Raw genomic sequence first — 17393 nt, 5'->3', positions numbered from 1 at the left:
TCCATTCTTGTTTAGTGTTTTACGTATCGTAGATTCGCTAACAGGGATGTCAGCATATGCCAGAGACTTCTGTAAGTCTTTAGCTGACACTCTAGGATTCTTCTTCACCTCATTGAGCAGTCTGCGCTGTGCTCTTGCAGTCATCTTTACGGGACGGCCGCTCCTAGGGAGAGTAGCAGCAGTGCTGAACCTTCTCCATTTATAGACAATTTGTCTTACCGTGGACGGATGGACAGCAAGGCTTTTGGAGATACTTTTATAACACTTTCCAGCTTTATGCAAGTCAGCAATTCTTAATCATAGGTCTTCTGAGAGCTCTTTTGTGCGAGGCATCATTCACATCAGGGCAGCTGTAACCAACACCTCCAATCTCATTGATTGGACTCCAGTTGGCTGACACCTCACTCCAATTAGCTCTTGGAGAGGTCATTAGTCTAGGGGGTCACATACTTTTTCCACCTGCACTGTGAATGTTTACATGGTGTGTTCAATAAAAACATGGTAACATTTAACTCTTCGTGTGTTATTAGGTTAAGCAGACTGTGATTGTCTATTGTTGTGACAGAGATGAAGATCAGATCACATTTTATGACCAATTTGTGCAGAAATCCACATCATTCCAAAGGGTTCACATACTTTTTCTTGCAACTGTATATACACACACACATACATACAGTACAGACCAAAAGTTTGGAGACACCTTCTCATTCAAAGAGTTTTCTTTATTTTCATGACTATGACAATTGTAGATTCGCACTGAAGGCATCAAAACTATGAATTATCACATGTGGAATTATATACTGTAAGAGATTAGGTAGCGGGGCTGTCGTCTCCTGGGTAGACAGGCACAGTTTAGCAGGCACACCGACGAAGTTACAGTCCACACGGCAGGAACTTCGTTTAACTGACCTCAGCCAGTTTTATTGTCAGGTTGAGGTACAGAACATAAAACATAGCAAACAAAAATCCTAAGCCTGTCCGGCTCTAACTATACAGCATGAAACCTCCCTGACCAAGTGCCGGCCTAATACCAAGCACCCAAACAAAATAGCAAAGTCCGTACCTCTTGTAGTGCTCTCACAGGCTCCATGCAGGTAACCTGTTCCCAGGCTGAGCGAGCTGTGTCTGCATTCTCAGCCTTATATCAGGCCAGCACACCTGAGGAGTAATTACCTGACAGCCCAAAAGCCGGACTGTCCGGATGGAGTGGGGCCCACCCTTCTCTCCCCACTCCAGCAACACAGGCCCTAAGAACAGGTTTTATGCAAACCCGAATTGCACAGACCTCTCCTGAACATTTCCCTGGTTGCTTTTAAATGACAGAAGTGAGAAATCTTGGGCACACAGACCCCATCCACTACTTCTCCAGACACTCTGTCACAATACATAACAAAAAAGTGTGAAACAACTGAAAATCTGTCATATTCTAGGTTCTTCAAAGTAGCCACCTTTTGCTTTGATTACCTCTTGGAGCTCATCAAGAGAATGCCAAGAGTGTGCAAAGCAGTAATCAAAGCAAAAGGTGGCTACTTTGAAGGACCTAGAATATGACATATTTTCAGTTGTTTCACACTTTTTTGTTATGAATATAATTCCACATGTGATAATTCATAGTTTTGATGCCTTCAGTGCGAATCTACAATTGTCATAGTCATGAAAATAAAGAAAACTCTTTGAATGAGAAGGTGCGTCCAAACTTTCGGTCTGTACTGTGTGTGTGTGTGTATATATATATATATATATATATATATATATATATATATACACACACACACACACACACACACTGCCCAAAAAAAATAAAGGGAACACTTAAACAACACAATGTAACTCCAAGTCAATCCCACTTCTGTGAAATCAAACTGTCCACTTGGGAAGCTACACTGAGTGACAATGTCACATGCTGTTGTGCAAATGGGATAGACAACAGGTTGAAATTATAGGCAATTAGCAAGACACCCCCAATAAAGGAGAGGTTCTGCAGGGGGTGAGCACAGACCACTTCTCAGGTCCTATGCTTCCTGGCTGATGTTTCGGTCACTTTTGAATGCTGGCGGTGCTTTCACTCTAGTGGTAGCATGAGACGGAGTCTAGAACCCACACAAGTGGCTCAGGTAGTGCAGCTTATCCAGGATGGCACATCAATGCGAGCTGTGGCAAGAAGATTTGCTGTGTCTGTCAGCGTAGTGTCCAGAGCATGGAGGCGCTACCAGGAGACAGGCCAGTACATCAGGAGACGTGTAGGAGGGGAACAACCCAGCATCAGGACCGCTACCTCCGCCTTTGTGCAAGGAGGAACAGGAGGAGCCCTGCCAGAGCCCTGCAAAATGACCTCCAGCAGGCCACCAATGTGCATGTGTCTGCTCAAACGGTCAGAAACAGACTCCATGAGGGTGATATGAGGGCCCGACGTCCACAGGTGGGGGTTGTGCTTACAACCCAACACCGTGCAGGAACGTTTGGCATGTGCCAGAGAACACCAAAGATTGGCAAATTCGCCACTGGCGCCCTGTGCTCTTCACAGATGAAAGCAGGTTCACACTGAGCACATGACAGACGTGACAGAGTCTGGAGACGCCGCGGAGAACGTTCTGCTGCCTGCAACATCCTCCAGCATGACCGGTTTGGCATTGGGTCAGTAATGGTGTGGGGTGGCATTTCATTGGAAAGCCGCACAGCCCTCCATGTGCTCGCCAGAGGTAGCCTGACTGCCATTAGGTACCGAGATGAGATCCTCAGACCCCTTGTGAGACCATATGCTGGTGAGGTTGGCCCTGGGTTCCTCCTAATGCAAGACAATGCTAGACCTCATGTGGCTGGAGTGTGTCAGCAGTTCCTGCAAGACGAAGGTATTGATGCTATGGACCGGCCCGCCCGTTCCCCAGGCCTGAATCCAATTGAGAAAATCTGGGACGTCATGTCTCGCTCTATCCACCAACGTCACGTTGCACCACAGACTGTCCAGGAGTTGGCAGATGCTTTAGTCCAGGTCTGGGAGGAGATCCCTCAGCAGACCGTCCGCCACCTCATCAGGAGCATGCACAGGCGTTGTAGGGAGGTCACACAACAGTGTTTCCCAACCAGTGTGCCTCCAGAGGTTGCAAAACTCCAACTCCCAGCATGCCAGGACAGGCTTTTGCTGTGCGGGCATGCTGGCAGTTGTAGTTTTGCAACAGCTGGAGGCACACTGGTTGGGAAACACTGCCATACAGGCACGTGGAGGCCACACACACTACTGAGCCTCATTTTGACTTGTTTTAAAGGACATTACATCAAAGTTGGATCAGCCTGTAGTGTGTTTTTCCACTTTAGTTTTGAGTGTGACTCCAAATCCAGACCTCCATGGGTTGAAAAATGTAATTTCCATTTTTTTATTTTTGTGTGATTTTGTTGTCAGCACATTCAACTATGTAAAGAACAAAGTATTTCATAAGAATATTTAATTAATTTAGATCTAGGATGTGTTATTTTTGTGTTCCATTTATTTTTTTGAGCAGTGTATACACACACACAGAGTCCTGATCAAAAGTTAGACCACTTGAAATATGGCAACAAATCCTATTTAGCCCGGCTGGATCTGAACAAGGTTCCAAGTGGAGCTTCAACATGCAACAAGAATAAATGGGAGGGAGACTAAACTTTTGAGCATTCAATTTAATGAAAACAACGAATAAACTGAAACAGGCTGTTTTTCAGCTAAATCAAAAGTTTAGGACCGCACCTCCAAAAAAAAAAAAACTAAACCCCCCCCCCCCCCCCAAAACAGAAATCCAACTTCCAAACATGAGCTCAGTAATGAGTAGCTCCGCCGTTATTTCGGCATGCTTGCTGGAAGCGTTTCCATGAGGTGAGTGGGAACATTTCTCCAGGTGGTGAAGACGGCCGCACGAAGGCCATCTACTGTCTGAAACTGTTCAGTTTTGTAAACGTCCCTTGCCATCCATCCCCAAAGGTTTTCAATTGGATTTAGATCAGGGGAACACGCAGGATGGGCCAAAAGAGTGATGTTATTCTCCTGGAAGAAGTCCCTTGTCCTGCGGGCATTGTGTACTGTAGCGTTGTCCTGTTGAAGAACCCAGTCGTTACCAGACAGACGAGGGCCTCAGTCATGAGGAATGCTCTCTGCAACATCTGGACATAGCCAGCGGCCGTTTGATGCCCCTGCACTTCCTGAAGCTCCATTGTTCCACTGACGGAAAAAGCACCCCAGACCATTATGGCGCCCCCCCTCCACTGTGGCGCGTAGAAAAGATCTCGGTGGGATCTGCTTGTCATGCCAGTAACGTTGGAAACCATCAGGGCCATCAAGGTTACATTTTTTCTCAGAGAATAAAACTTTCTTCCACCTTGGAATGTCCCATGTTTGGTGCTCTCTTGCAAAGTCCAAACGAGCAGTTCTGTGGCGTTCAAGGAGACGAGGTCTTTGAAGACGTTTTTAGTTTTTAAAGCCCTTTAGTCTCAGATGCCATCTGATGGTTATGGGGCTGCAGTCAGCACCAGTAAGGGCCTTAATTTGGGTCGAGGATCATCCAGTGTCTTGACGGAGAGCCAATTGGATCCTCTGGCTCAGTGCTGATGAAATGTTTTTGGGTCTTCCACTTGACTTTTTTGTTCCATAACCCTCAGGATCATTTAAGAAATTCCAAATGTCTTACTGCGTCCCACTTCAGCAGCGATGGCGCGCTGAGAGAGACCCTGCTAATGCAGTTCAACAACCCCACCACATTCAAAAAGGAAGAGTTTTGTTGCCTTTGCCATCAGAACGTGTGACTACCTGACAGAAGATGACAATAAATCCACATCTTTGCACAGATTCGGCCTTTTAAAAGGCATGTGGTCCTAAAGTTTGGATCAGCTGAAAAACAGCCTGTTTCGGTTTAATCGTTATTTTCAAATAATTGAATGCTCAAAAATTATTTTTTCTCACTCCCATTTCTTCTTGTTGCATGTTGAAGCTCCACTTAGAACCTTGTTAAGATCCAACAATGTAAAATAGGATTTTTTGCCATTTTTCAAGTGGTCTTAAACTTTTGATCAGGACTACACACACACACACACACACACACACACACACTACAGAGGCTAGTATACTGCATATACACACACACAGTTGCAAGAAAAAGTATGTGAACCCTTTGGAATGATATGGATTTCTGCACAAATTGGTCATAAAATGTGATCTGATCTTCATCTCGGTCACAATAGACAATCACAGTCTGCTTAACCTAATAACACACAAAGAGTTAAATGTTACCATGTTTTTATTGAACACACCATGTAAACATTCACAGTGCAGGTGGAAAAAGTATGTGAACCCCTAGACTAATGACATCTCCAAGAGCTAATTGGAGTGAGGTGTCGGCCAACTGGAGTCAAATCAATGAGATGAGATTGGAGGTGTTGGTTACAGCTGCCCTGCCCTATAAAACACACACCAGTTCTGGGTTTGCTTTTCACAAGAAGCATTGCCTGATGTGAATGATGCCTCGCACAAAAGAGCTCTCAGAAGACCTACGATTAAGAATTGTTGACTTGCATAAAGCTGGAAAGTGTTAGAAAAGTATCTCCAAAAGCCTTGCTGTTCATCAGTCCACGGTAAGACAAAGTGTCTATAAATGGAGAAAGTTCAGCACTGCTGCTACTCTCCCTAGGAGTGGCCGTCCTGTAAAGATGACTGCAAGAGCACAGCGCAGACTGCTCAATGAGGTGAAGAAGAATCCTAGAGTGTCAGCTAAAGACTTACAGAAGTCTCTGGCATATGCCGACATCCCTGTTAGCGAATCTACGATACGTAAAACACTAAACAAAGAATGGATTTCATGGGAGGAAGCCACATTTACAGTTTGCACAAGAGCACCTGGATGTTCCACAGCAGTACTGGCAAAATATTCTGAGGACAGATGACACCAAAGTGGAGTTGTTTGGAAAAAAAAACACACAACACTGTGTGGAGAAAAAGAGGCACAGCACACCAACCTCAAAACCTCATCCTAACTGTGAAGTATGGTGGTGGGGGCATCATGGTTTGGGGCTGCTCTGCTGAGTCAGGGCCTGGACGGATTGCCATCATCGAAGGAAAAATGAATTCCCAAGTTTATCAAGACATTTTGCAGGAGAACTTAAGGCCATCTGTCCACCAGCTGAAGCTCAACAGAAGATGGGTGTTGCAACAGGACAACGACCCAAAGCATAGAAGTAAATCAACAACAGAATGGCTTAAACAGAAGAAAATCCGCCTTCTGGAGAGGCCCAGTCAGAGTCCTGACCTCAACCCGATGGAGATGCTGCGGCAGGACCTCAAGAAAGCGATTCACACCAGACATCCCAAGAATATTGCTGAACTGAAACCGTTCTGTAAAGAGGAATGGTCAAGAATTACTCCTGACCGTTGTGCACGTCTGATCTGCAACTACAGGGAACGTTTGGGGGAAGTTATTGCTGCCAAAGGAGGTTCAACCAGTTATTAAATCCAAGGGGTCACAAACTTTTTCCACCTGCACTGTGAATGCTTACATGGTCTGTTCAATAAAAACATGGTGACATTTAACTCTTTGTGTGTTATTAGTTTAAGCAGACTGTGATTGTCTATTGTTGTGACCGAGATGAAGATCAGATCACATTTTAGGACCAATTTGTGCAGAAATCTTGCAACGGTGTACACACACACACACAAAAAACACACAAAGTTAGGGATAATTGGCTTTCAGGTGAAATTTATGGAAAACGTAAAAATTTCTGGCCCCAGTGATATTTTATCCTGAAAGTCTGGCATTTATGTAGAAGCATTAATGGCGATTTCCTCATCTCAGACAATTTTGTGTCGCAGAAGCCGACCCCAGTGCAGGGTGTACCCCTACAAAATGTCAGCGTCTCAGGAACTTGTCCTGTGTCGACATCTCCTGTTATTCACAAGTCGCCTTTTTGTCTGCTGAGGCATGGCATCCCACTCTTCTTGAAGGGCAGCCGTCAGGTCATTAGGGTTCTGGGGTACAGAGTTACGAGCCTCTACACAGCGACTCAGCTGATCCCATAGGTTTTCAATGGGATTCAGCTTTCGATAAAGTGCAGGCCATGTGAGGCCCCCCAGTCTCCAGCAGCCGTTCCCCAATGATGTGACCTCGATGAGCTGGAGCATCGTCCTCCATGAACATGACATTAGGCCTGTGTTCTTCCTGCAGAGAGACAATGACTGGATTCATTATGTTTTTAAAGTAGTCAGAGTGTAGGGCAGTTCTGTAAACGGTTTCCAATGATCTGACGTGACACTTGAGTGTCTCTCACGGAGTTATGTGGCATTCATCATCCGGATCCACAGGGCATTGATCACAATGAAGCGGTCATCAGTGTGCGATGTGGCCAAATGACGTCCACTTCTCTGCCTTTGGCTTCATTCAGATGTCCGCAAATGGGTCCGCATCCGTTCCGCAATTTTCAGCATTTCCGTGCCGCGGCTCCGCAAAAAATAGAACATGTCCTATGCTTGTCCGCAATTGCAGACAAGAATAGGCTGTTCTATGGGGGTGCCGGCTGGGTGTATTGCAGATCCACAATACACTATGGACGGGTGAATGGATCCTTTCTCTGACTCTTCCAGTCTCTGTATCTCTGATACAACCTGCTGATGACTCTTCGACACTATAAGCTCAGGGCCACTTCCGTCTGAGAACATCCTGCTTGAAGCCTCGCAATGGCGAGGTACTGTTCATCAATTGTTAGGTGTCGTCTTGGTCTCAATGTCAGAATGTGAGCAGCATGATGAGGAGGATGGTTTAATACCAATTTAAATTGACCGGGAAATTTAAGGGGCGATTCGTGGATCAAACACCTGGTGTGAATTTTACTGTTAAGCTCTTTGTTAGAGAACAGCAAGTTGTGCAAAAAGTCCTGAAACACTGAACAGTTGGACATGTGCATTCAGAAGTCTAGAGAAGGCGATATTAAGTTCACCTGTAAAGGATAGAGGGCATTTTAAGTTCATCCGGATATTTCACCCACACAAATATTCCCAACTATGTGTGCGCGTGTGTGTGTGTGTATATATATATATATACACACATATACATACACACACACACAACTACAGAGGACAGTATAGAGCTGTAAGACTCTTTACTCTAAGAGCTAAGAGCAGTGAGACTGTGGACTCTGTACTCTAAGAGCAGTGAGACTGTGGACTCTGTACTCTAAGAGCAGTGAGACTGTGGACTCTGTACTCTAAGAGCAGTGAGACTGTGGACTCTGTACTCTAAGAGCAGTGAGACTGTGGACTCTGTACTCTAAGAGCAGTGAGACTGTGGACTCTGTACTCTAAGAGCAGTGAGACTGTGGACTCTGTACTCTAAGAGCAGTGAGACTGTGGACTCTGTACTCTAAGAGCAGTGAGACTGTGGACTCTGTACTCTAAGAGCAGTGAGACTGTGGACTCTGTACTCTAAGAGCAGTGAGACTGTGGACTCTGTACTCTAAGAGCAGTGAGACTGTGGACTCTGTACTCTAAGAGCAGTGAGACTGTGGACTCTGTACTCTAAGAGCAGTGAGACTGTGGACTCTGTACTCTAAGAGCAGTGAGACTGTGGACTCTGTACTCTAAGAGCAGTGAGACTGTGGACTCTGTACTCTAAGAGCAGTGAGACTGTGGACTCTGTACTCTAAGAGCAGTGAGACTGTGGACTCTGTACTCTAAGAGCAGTGAGACTGTGGACTCTGTACTCTAAGAGCAGTGAGACTGTGGACTCTGTACTCTAAGAGCAGTGAGACTGTGGACTCTGTACTCTAAGAGCAGTGAGACTGTGGACTCTGTACTCTAAGAGCAGTGAGACTGTGGACTCTGTACTCTAAGAGCAGTGAGACTGTGGACTCTGTACTCTAAGAGCAGTGAGACTGTGGACTCTGTACTCTAAGAGCAGTGAGACTGTGGACTCTGTACTCTAAGAGCAGTGAGACTGTGGACTCTGTACTCTAAGAGCAGTGAGACTGTGGACTCTGTACTCTAAGAGCAGTGAGACTGTGGACTCTGTACTCTAAGAGCAGTGAGACTGTGGACTCTGTACTCTAAGAGCAGTGAGACTGTGGACTCTGTACTCTAAGAGCAGTGAGACTGTGGACTCTGTACTCTAAGAGCAGTGAGACTGTGGACTCTGTACTCTAAGAGCAGTGAGACTGTGGACTCTGTACTCTAAGAGCAGTGAGACTGTGGACTCTGTACTCTAAGAGCAGTGAGACTGTGGACTCTGTACTCTAAGAGCAGTGAGACTGTGGACTCTGTACTCTAAGAGCAGTGAGACTGTGGACTCTGTACTCTAAGAGCAGTGAGACTGTGGACTCTGTACTCTAAGAGCAGTGAGACTGTGGACTCTGTACTCTAAGAGCAGTGAGACTGTGGACTCTGTACTCTAAGAGCAGTGAGACTGTGGACTCTGTACTCTAAGAGCAGTGAGACTGTGGACTCTGTACTCTAAGAGCAGTGAGACTGTGGACTCTGTACTCTAAGAGCAGTGAGACTGTGGACTCTGTACTCTAAGAGCAGTGAGACTGTGGACTCTGTACTCTAAGAGCAGTGAGACTGTGGACTCTGTACTCTAAGAGCAGTGAGACTGTGGACTCTGTACTCTAAGAGCAGTGAGACTGTGGACTCTGTACTCTAAGAGCAGTGAGACTGTGGACTCTGTACTCTAAGAGCAGTGAGACTGTGGACTCTGTACTCTAAGAGCAGTGAGACTGTGGACTCTGTACTCTACTCTAAGAGCAGTGAGACTGTGGACTCTGTACTCTAAGAGCAGTGAGACTGTGGACTCTGTACTCTAAGAGCAGTGAGACTGTGGACTCTGTACTCTAAGAGCAGTGAGACTGTGGACTCTGTACTCTAAGAGCAGTGAGACTGTGGACTCTGTACTCTAAGAGCAGTGAGACTGTGGACTCTGTACTCTAAGAGCAGTGAGACTGTGGACTCTGTACTCTAAGAGCAGTGAGACTGTGGACTCTGTACTCTAAGAGCAGTGAGACTGTGGACTCTGTACTCTAAGAGCAGTGAGACTGTGGACTCTGTACTCTAAGAGCAGTGAGACTGTGGACTCTGTACTCTAAGAGCAGTGAGACTGTGGACTCTGTACTCTAAGAGCAGTGAGACTGTGGACTCTGTACTCTAAGAGCAGTGAGACTGTGGACTCTTTACTGTAAGAGCAGTGAGACTATGGACTCTATACTGTAAGAGCAGTGAGACTATGGACTCTATACTGTAAGAGCAGTGAGACTATGGACTCTATACTGTAAGAGCAGTGAGACTATGGACTCTATACTGTAAGAGCAGTGAGACTATGGACTCTATACTGTAAGAGCAGTGAGACTGTGGACTCTGTACTGTAAGAGCGGTGAGACTATGGACTCTATACTGTAAGAGCAGTGAGACTGTGGACTCTGTACTGTAAGAGCGGTGAGACTATGGACTCTATACTGTAAGAGCAGTGAGACTATGGACTCTTTACTGTAAGAGCAGTGAGACTATGGACTCTATACTGTAAGAGCAGTGAGACTATGGACTCTTTACTGTAAGAGCAGTGAGACTATGGACTCTATACTGTAAGAGCAGTGAGACTGTGGACTCTGTACTGTAAGAGCGGTGAGACTATGGACTCTATACTGTAAGAGCAGTGAGACTATGGACTCTTTACTGTAAGAGCAGTGAGACTATGGACTCTATACTGTAAGAGCAGTGAGACTATGGACTCTTTACTGTAAGAGCAGGGAGACTATGGAACTATCTGCCAGAGGAAGGTATAAAGGTGAACTCACTAAGAGAGGCCTGGATGCATTTTTGGAGTGTAATAATATTACAGGTTACAGTTACTAGAATTGTGGAGAAGGGATTCACACATAGCAGTTTATTACAGGACTTTATGCAATGGTCCCATTCATGTACACAGGGCTTGCAGAAATCCATCCATACAAAACTCTAAGCTTCACACTTTGACCTCTTGTATAGCACGCTCATTGCTCATCGTAGCATAGAAGAGCAAATGCTTATTGCTGTAGGTACCACGTACAAGAACGGCACACTCCTCTCTTGAGGTGCTCTGTTCTGCTTAAGGAATAGACTACAGTTCAGGCCAAAAAGTTTTAAGATGTACACAAATTTTGGTTTTCATACAGTTTGTTACTTCAGTGTTTTTGGATCCGTTTGCCAAATTGCTTCTGGATGGCGGGTAGAAGCTGCTTCTGGAAGGCCGTGAGAATTTTCTCCTGGATGATTGGGAGAAGTTGCTCCTGGGTGTCCAGAAGTAGTTCCTCCTGGATCGCTGGGAGAAGCTGCTTCTGGATGGTTGGGAGAAGTTTAAAAAGGTTTTGATTTCATTTTTTATTCATGGCAGTGTCCTTAAGCTATACATGAATGATCTCATGATGCTTTATTGCTAGCAGGACTCATGGTAGTGCTCACATTTTCTTGGCCAGATGTCCTTAACAGCCTAAAGAGGACTTCAGAGAGTCCAGATGGCTGGATCCGTCAGGCAGTTCCAGCGACGGAACTGCCTGCTGGAATCCTCTGCCGCAAGTGTGAAAGTAGCCTTAGGTGCCCTGAAGCCTTCTTCATAGCAGTTGACCCTCTCTCCTTGAAGTTCTTAATGATGAAATAAATGGATGATTTAGGTGCAATCTTGCAAGCGGCAGTGTCCTCACCTGTGAAGCCCTTTTGATGCAAAGCAATGATCCCTCCAAGGAAACACATGAAGATAACAATGATTAAGGTTATGGTCACGTATTCGTCACAAACTCTGATAGTCTATCCCGGCAGAGAAACAGACTACTGGAGTATACCTCATCCGGCACAGCTGGATACTGCCAGATCCTCATTGACTATAATGGGATCTAGATGAAAACAGAGGACCTTACTATAATATATAGAGAACATGGCTGCTATATTGCCTCCATTCGGACTATCTGTTACAAACTACAGTGCTGCCCATAATTATTCATACCCCGGGCAAATTTTGACTTAGTTACTTTTTTTCAACCAGCAAGTAATTTTTTGACAGGAAATGACATAGGTGTCTCCCAAAAGATAATAGGACGATGTACAAGAGGCATTATTGTGGGGGGAAAAAAAAAAAATTCGCAGCTTTTATTTACATTTGAGCAGAAAGTGTCCAGTCCAGAATGATTCCTCCCCTTCTCAATAATCAATAGAAAAGCCATTATTGGCTATTACAGCGATCAGACGCTTCTTATAATTGCCGAGCAGCTTTTCGCAGGTCTCCAGAGGTATTTTTGCCCATTCATCTTTAGCAATGAGCTCCAAATCTTTCAGGTTGGAGGGTCTTTCTACCGTCACCCTGATCTTTAGCTCCTCCACAGATTCTCCATTGGATTCCAGTCTGGACTCTGGGTGGGCCCCCCAAAGCATTAGGTTCCCGCCGCCATGTTTGACAGTGGGGATGGTGTTCTTTGGGTTGAAGGCTGCTTCTTTTTTACGTCAAATGAAGGAAACATCATTGTGACCAAACAATTAAATTTTTGTTCCATCTGACCATAACACAAAGACCAGAAGTCGTGTTATTTGTCCAGATGAGCTTTTGCAAAGGCCAAGCGAGCTTTTCTGTGCCTTATCTGGAGAAGTGGCGTCCTCCTTGGTCTGCAGTGTCCGTTGGAGACATTGCCACCCGCAGAGCCCAGATTAACCAGGATGGCCTTGGTGGGGATCCTTGGACTCAAACTATCCTCCTGGCAGCACAGGGGTCACTTTTGGCTTCCGACCACATCCTCTGAGATTTCCCACAGTGCGGAACATCTTGTATTTTTTAATAATACTTTGCACTGTAGCCACTGGAACTTGAAAATATTTAGAAATGGCCTTGTAGCCCTTTCCTGACTTGTGAGCAGCCGCAGGTCCTCGCTGAGCTCCTCTGTCTTAGCCATGACTGTCCACAAACCAACTGCAGGGAGCTGCTGCTTTTCACCTGTTGAGTTGATTATAACAGCTGTTCCCAATTAATCCGGGTAATTAGGAGGCTTTAGAACAGCTTGGACTATTTGGAATGGTATAGAACTTTGGATTTTCCCACAGACTGGGATAAATAATTTTGGACTGGACACTTTCTGCTCAAATGTAAATAAAAGCTGAGATGTTTTTCCCACAATAACGCCTCTTGTCCATCGTCTTATCTTCTTTTGGGAGACACTTATGTAATTTCCCACCAAAAAATTACTCTGGTTGAATAAAAGTAACTAAGTCAAAATTTGTCTGGGGTAGGAATAATTTGGGCAGCACTGTGTGTGTATTCATACTCTATCCTGGATTTTAGCCCGATTTAGTTTTTTATGTCTCATTGTTTTTATTGCGATTTTATCACAAATTGCCTATTGTTTTATCTGAATAAACCATTCTCCAACCAACTCACATGTCGCCAAATATAGAGTGCCCCCCACCTAGTTTTTACATCCAAATCTACCTCGCCATAGCACGGGGGGTGCTGAGGGGAGTGCACCTACCCATTAGGACCATTGGTGAGCCACTTACACTACGGTGTTTTTCTTATAATGGAATATAAGAATATAAGTGGACAAAATATTCTGCATGCAGCGGGATCAGTCTGGCCGAAAGCTGGTATTTATGCCAGAAAGCAGCAGGATCCCAGCCATATCGCATTAGAGTCAAAGGGAACCTGATCGTATGGGGCAGCACCCGGCTCTGAACGGATCCTAGATTTCAAGCTTCCCCTTCCTTTCTAATGCAACCAGTCTGCTCTTCTGATCCAACCCTGAGCTATGGAGCAGATCGCTGCCATGATGTCGGCAGGCCTGCAATGCTGTGGAAATGGGGCTTTTGAGATGATGTTAATTTTCACGACAAGGAAAGACTTCACAACTAATTGCAATTAATCTTCAGAAGAATTTAGAGTTAATATAAATCACCACCAGAAAAACAGAGGCAGCAAACTCTGCGAAAACCAAAATGTTTGTCAGTCGTGGCCATAAGTTTTGAGACGGTCTGAGAGCTCCGGCCTGTCCTCATTAGATGGAGGCACATAGGAGGACTGGTCGCTGCCACCCACAAGATCAGCACTGCTCTCCTGAAATACTCCGTGCTGCTGTGAGCATTACTACCAACAGGTGTTGGGATCTAATCAACTTGCCCTGTTAGGCCAGGGCTACCTGGTGACGTGTCGGGGAACGTTAAAGTTGTGTGACATTTCATGTGATGTATTTCAATAGTGACACGAGACATGCCGCAACACGACGGTCACAAAAAATACAAGTTTGATTTTTCTTTTTTTGAGACTGTTGCATCGCAGTAGCAGCATGTCACATTGGGACACCACTGAAATACAGTACATGAAATGTTGCCGTGTAGCTGTACGCTTTTTAATAGCCGTTTAGCCCCAGCCTTAGGGCTTGTTCACACCTGTGTCAGTGCTCAGTTTGGGGTCACATTCTGTGGCGGACTGTTATATCTCCACTAATAGGTGGACACAAGAAGGGAGCCATTACAGTAAAGGGGATCTGTCTGGGTCAGTCATGTGCAGAATCCGTCACTTCCGTTATTGTCCTATAACACAGCAGACCAATGGTGTGAACTGACCCTACAATTACATCACAGTCTGCCTTCCCACACGTCTATGCTGGATTGCTAGAATACAGATCCATATTTCAGCCAAGGTCTGGTTACAATTAGCTTCCAGGGAATGTCCACAAATGATGGAAAAACAATCAGCGTTACAAACTGAGAAATCCACAGTGAAGACCTGCAGAAATCTTCATCATATGCCAATTTACGTGCAGGAATTCTCCACAGAAAATGTTCTGCCCACAAATCCAGATGGAAAATGATCAGCATTCCACTGTGTGCGAGGCCCTGGCCTGTATGGACCCTCCACCCAGCGGACTCCGTATGTTCTGCTGCCATCTGCTGGTCCTAATCAGCTTTTTCTATGAAGTCTAACGATCCAATCACAGTAAAGCGTAAAACACAAGGGTCATCACATCTACGGTGTCCCGGGTCCAGCAGAACTATTCTGTCAGACGGACCTACAATAACGGACACTAGTAGGTAGAGCAGTGAAACTGTAGAATGAGCAGGAAAACCTGCTGCCAGAAGCTGAGCGCCAGCCGCTAGTAATACAGAACACCAGCTATCAGCGCACTCAGAGCCTGTACAGTGGCACGCGGTGTGCCGGGGTCTGCGCCATGTATGAGGGTCTTCAGAAAATCTGTTAAAGGGGCAGGATAGCAGCTTCTATGCTTTCTTTGGGCCTCATTCACATGGCAGGTTGCGTAGTCTATGATGTAGCGTACCCATCTCTCTACCAATCAGTGGCCCAGACATGGTGGGCCTGGTCCCAGCACCGCTTTATCGGGAAAGCAGCTTATTGTCGGACAATCTGTTTCATTAGCATCCAGCTATAGGCACTTACCCTGCTATGCAAGTCTCTGCGCATTGTCCATGATCCACGCTATATCACAGATCCCGGATGCTTCACAGATGGCGATACTTTTCTCTAGGCAGCTGAAATATCAGTAAAAAGTACATCGGACTCCCCAGCATTCTGCGATGAGTGGCGTTTTTTTTTTAGCAAAGGGCTACTCTCACAACAACAAAAAGTCCAGCAGCGCCTGTGAAAAGGTCTGGACTTCCCTGCCCCTGACCGCTGCGCTCCGGCTCCATGGGTCCCAGGCCGTCTTCACTGCACAGACGACTGCATGTCAGCCGTGAGGTGGCGCGCACACGTCAAGTGTGAATGCTGACTGGTGGGGACTGGAACTCCGGCAAGGTCAGCCCGGGAGCTACGGAGCAGGTAAGTAAGCAATAGGGGATAGGGGTGGAAATTCAAAAACGACCCCGTGTGCTCTTGTAGTGAGAATCTTATGGCCCACGGCCGTGGTGGGCATAATGGTGACAGCCCCATCGTCACCCCTCGGACTTGCACTGACGGATGAAGGGGACGCGGTTCTCCTTTGGCTGATCCGTCTCGCTCACTTACAGTGGACGTGCTCATTAGAGCTGCTTAGAGGACAACTCCATTGCTCTGCCCAGTACTATCGGGTCAGAGATGAGGAGAAGGCCATCGGAACGCTTCATCACATTATAGTAATCTGGAGTTGGACAGAAGAGTTTTATTTTCCATACATTTAACTCAGATTTCCTTAATCTAAAGGGACCTCAAACTCTGTGGATCTCTTGCCCCCGACTCTGGTCGCAGAGGGGCCACAAACAGGAGCCGCAGCATGGACGTCAATCTCTAGTAAACACTCAGCAGGACTGATGCGGATGATGGTTGTAGTGGTTGCAGTGTGTGACCTCTGAAGATCGTCTATAATTGAGTTTTCAGCAGATGTTCTGCTCCATCTAACGTCTGCCCCTTCAAGGATTTTATCTCCTCCATTTTAACATGTACGCTTGCTGCTCACACAAAATGGCCGCACATTCCATTAGTTGTCACTATGGCAACTAAGTCTGAGCACTCAGACTGCTGGTAATATCAGGACGACCTCCGAACTTGTGACAATGAATCGAACTGACGAGACCGGCACCCGCAGCAGTTAACGGTACTACTCAATGATGGCAGGAGGTACAAAACGGAGCGAAACCCCACTAACGGTGTCGCTGCAGCTCTGCGGACCAACAAACTGCCCCCAGGTTATGAGCATGTTAAGGGTTAAGAGGCAAAAAAAAAATAACACAGAAGTAACATGAAGCTCCAGGCGATGTGAAAGTGGACGCCGGCCTACCATGTGCCATTTCTAACACTGGTGCCTTCTCATGTGGGTGAGGGACAAAGCAAGCTGCCCCTGCCCCCCAGACACCAGGGGAGGACTGGGAAAACACATGCCCTGAATGTCCTCCCATCATGCATTAGGGCACAGACTTCATATCCTCGTCACTCTGACTGACCGGCGAGCCGAATAATGAGCCCTGAATGAGAAGGAAGGAGACGGAGCAGCGACTGCACAGTACCACACTAAGGGCTCAAGCACGCAACGCAGGGCTGTGGAGTCCGAGGCAACCTTGGGTACCCGGAGTCGGCAAAAATGAATCGACTTAGATTCATACTAAATTTAAATTGGAATTAAAAAAAATATTGGAAGTTTAAATGTCCAAATTCACAAAAAGTTATAATTAAAGGGAATCGGTCACCTGCTTTTAGCATTTTAAGCTGTCACCATCGCCATGTTCTTGTCGGTGGCCAGAAATCTTGCGCAGCCACAGTACCGCCTGCGCGATCATCAACCTCCTCAGGGCAACAGCGCTCAGATTACGTCACTTGCCCAGTGAGACTTTTGAGGCTGTTGCCCTGAGGAGGTTGATGATTGCGCAGGCGGTACTGTGGCTGCGCAAGATTTCTGGCGGCTGACAGGAAGAAGGACGGGCATTTCTAGAAGGTAGAAGATGACGTGGGGAGCGGGCC

The 17393-nt window shown here is 46.1% G+C and overlaps 1 protein-coding gene across 2 annotated transcripts in view; it reads right to left on the bottom strand.

Moving 5' to 3' along the window:
* The window catches only part of NRXN3 (neurexin 3), a 290952-nt gene that overhangs the window by 170697 nt on the left and 102862 nt on the right, over positions 1 to 17393 (bottom strand). The gene's annotated exons all lie outside the window — the stretch shown is intronic.

This window comes from Bufo gargarizans, chromosome 11 (genome assembly GCF_014858855.1).
Source record: "Bufo gargarizans isolate SCDJY-AF-19 chromosome 11, ASM1485885v1, whole genome shotgun sequence".
Taxonomy (NCBI): Eukaryota; Metazoa; Chordata; class Amphibia; order Anura; family Bufonidae; genus Bufo; species Bufo gargarizans.
This window is presented reverse-complemented; position numbering and strand designations above follow the sequence as displayed.